At 36.3% G+C, this 3,584-nt stretch overlaps 1 non-coding gene across 1 annotated transcript; it reads right to left on the reverse strand.

Annotated features, from left to right (window-relative positions):
* Positions 1-262: 262 nt before the first annotated feature.
* Trnav-uac (transfer RNA valine (anticodon UAC)) lies at positions 263-335 on the reverse strand. Its single transcript has one exon. It is a non-coding gene; the product is annotated as a tRNA-Val (tRNA).
* Between the last annotated feature and the right edge of the window lie 3,249 nt (positions 336-3,584).

Genomic DNA, 3,584 nt, shown 5'->3' on the forward strand with positions numbered 1-3,584 from the left:
CCTATGCAAATTCTGTATTAAATATTATTTGTAATTGTTCTAATACGCGTTGTTTATAACAGTTGCATACGCAGAACAATTGACAGAAGTGATAGACATAATCCATTACTCTCGTCAATGATAAATAGTAAGGCCATAATTTCTTTAATATCTTGAAATTACAGCAACGAATAAATAAAACAAGTACAAAAGAATTAGGTAACAGAATGTGATAAGTTTTATATTTTCCCTACAAAATTTGCGTAACAAAAAAAAAAAAGTATGGTTCCGGCCGGGATCGAACTGGCGACCTTCTGCGTGTAAAGCAGACGTGATAACCGCTACACCACGGAACCACATTATTCAACCAAGCAAAAACTACGCTGAAGCAATGATTACGCATCAATCACTTAAAATTGCAAACATTTTATAGAATTAACAAATCTGTATAAACCAATTTAAATATAATTTGAAATGCATGTTCTCGTTAAAAAACAATACGAAATATAAGAAAATAAAAGCTCTTTCTAATACTTTGCTATAGATAATGTTCATAATAATAATTCATTAATTTCACGAATAATATATTAACGCACTGTTTCAATCAACTTTATGAAAATAACCCCGCTAGATTTATTTTTATGAATCCTCATTCACAGCAATCGCATACTGGCAAACATAACTGCTAAAAAAATGATGAGATATATATGTCACGAATAACGAAAAATATAATAACAAATCTCGCTGACACGCACGGATGAACCACTCGAGGGTGCAAAAGTATTTTGTGCTTTATATCCCATGGGAATGACGATGAAGAGTCGTTACCGACCGAGAAAAAAATAGCGGCACGCGATTTTTGTAACTTGCTAACGATAACAGCGTGCCTGGTCAGGTTGTGATTCTTCTCCCCTAACGACAACAATTCGAAATTTCGGGGCGAGCTTGTCACGTTTGTAAAAATGAACAAAAGAGTGCACGCACCCGCGAGAATTCGTCGGATCAGTTGATTGCACGCTGGTGGTTCGTTAGAGGGTTTAATGGCTCGTTTCGCGAAAGGCCTTCGGCGGACGGAACGGAATCAAAGATGAGAGCGTGGAATACGTGTTTCGCGCTCGCGGTTTCATAATATAACACGCGCGCCGTTCCTTTACTCAGAAACGAAATGTTTGCGGAAATCGAAAATGCTTTTTGTATAATCTAGTTTCAAGATAGAGAGGCTCGCAAAAGTGTTCAGAAGCTTCTGAAGAGAAATGGCTCGCGTTATTTCAACTTTTTTGATCTGATCTTATACCAAGCATTTTGAAAAGAAAAAGGGTCGTAAATTTATATATGCATTTATATGCGGAAACTTATATGTGTGGTGAAAGTGCATGTTTATTTAACTCGTGTATGTTGTAGTCGACGCACAGGGTTTTTATTTTACATAAAGAACCGCAGCTTAAGCATAAGGAACGAATACCCATATAATAAATGCAACCTGAAAGCATTCGTTAACTCTAGTTGAAAGACCTTTTATAATGCGCACGTGCAAGCGAGAAATAAGTCGGAAATGCGAAATAAAACGCTTTCGTTCCGTGCTTCAGATTTAAAATTCAATTTGAAAAATATGTCGAGTAAACTCGCGCGCTTGTCGAGCTTCCAAATACGGGCGAGTGCCGTAATCGATAGCAGGTTATTTCACATGCAAAAATCAATTTAGAAATGCGAAACGAAATTGTTCCGCTTGAAAATTAGTTTTGCAAACCAAAAAAAAAAGAAGAAAACAGAAACTCTGTTAAGCATACTGCGTTTACTCTGATTGACTCTGATTATGTTAAGACGGAATACATGCGCTCGCTTTTTGAAAAATAATTAATTAATTGATAATTTTTTTTAAATCTTTGTATTCATTAGTATGCTGCGGATTTTAATGCAAAGCAAAAATCGTCTGCATCGATTTCAAGAACAGAAACTAATAGATAGAATGTTCATTCTTTTCTGAATCATTTTTATAGATAAGAAATAATACACTGACGGTTTTAAATTCTTTTAAGACAGCTATTATTTGTAACTGCAAATACTCAATTTTAATATGAATACATAAAATTCGCAGTTTATTCATTACTTCCTTTTTGTATTTTTGTTAATTTGTTTTCTGTAATTTATAAATGAATAAGATTTTATACCTATAATTTTGTAACTGTGAAGAGTCTTCGAAACAAACTATTTGCTGTTTTTTTTATTACGTCTTGAGCATATAGTCGTTTGATTAAGAGTAGCTAATCATCGCAGTTCGATTCACATTTACTACAGCATTTTCGTCATAATTTTTAGATATCCAAACAATTGAAAAATCAGTACAGTTACTAGTAATTCTCCTGTCTTTCTCTTCGATTATCTGATTCAGCGTTGAGAGGATACCATGAACGCATTTTTTATGAACAATGTAAACTCAACAATTAAAATTTCACCAAATTCAGGTTTCAACGAGGTGGTCTTGCAACGAGAGTCTTAACCTACTTTTATTTAAGTATTGCCAGTACCTGATGAATAGACCGCCGCTTTCATGTATATATGACAACAGACGTGATGAAATTTTATTATAAATAAACATCAAAAATGACTATTTGAAATGATTTATTTCATATAGTTACTTGAAAATAAAAATAATATCGATTTATTTGAGATAAAGCGATTTGGAGTAATAAATTACTTTGTTATGTCTTTATTTCAAATTGGCTAAAAGATATAATGCTGAACATCTTATTTTATGAAATCTTCAGAACAATTTGTTTAAAACAAAAACATGTATATCATAATTATTTCAAATAATTATAAAATAAAGTAATATATTTATAATAACATTACAAATAATGTAATTTCAGAAACAACCACACGCATGAAAATAGTTGCAAACAAAATAGCATATTATTCGAAATCATATGTAAAATGTGAACGGATCTGCATAGCAAACATGGGTATGCGGAATGCAGAGCACTATTTATTGAATCTATTTATAGACAAAGTACATCCTTGTATAGCTCTTGTTTTGTACAATTGATCTGATATCACTTTAAGTCCAGTGGCCTCCAACGACACGCTCGAAATCAGCAGATCTAGAGGATACAGACTGATCTCTCTGCTTAAGGTGCTGATATTTACTGATGAAGCATGCACTCGCGGATCAAACAGCGTTTGATTAGCAGAATCCGCTGATACAAGCTCTCAGCTCGCGAACATCCCGGTCCAATCCACTTTTGGCTGAGGCCGGTCGAAAGCCGCGATTAGAACCCCGAACAGGTGCATCTCGCTGGGATTCGACGCGGCGATTACGATCGGCGGCCCGGTGCCTTTATGGTGGACGTTCGCATTCATCGTGCACAGCGGCGGCGCTCTCTCCATCTATTTAGGCGAGCGATTGTGCTGGTATGGGCGGCGAGAAGCTTTCACGGTGATGAATGGCTGGTCGCGGCCGCGATTAAAGGGACATACGTGGAAAGTTATCGCAGCCGGTGCATTCTCGGGCACGCTGCGCCGTCCTGATAACGATGAAAAGACGGGCCTGCATGATGACAGCTCGCGACGACGTTCGCGCCGCGCGCGCTCGGCTGGAACACGTCGGC

The sequence above is a fragment of the Augochlora pura genome, unplaced genomic scaffold (assembly GCF_028453695.1).
Source record: "Augochlora pura isolate Apur16 unplaced genomic scaffold, APUR_v2.2.1 APUR_unplaced_43, whole genome shotgun sequence".
Taxonomy (NCBI): domain Eukaryota; kingdom Metazoa; phylum Arthropoda; class Insecta; order Hymenoptera; family Halictidae; genus Augochlora; species Augochlora pura.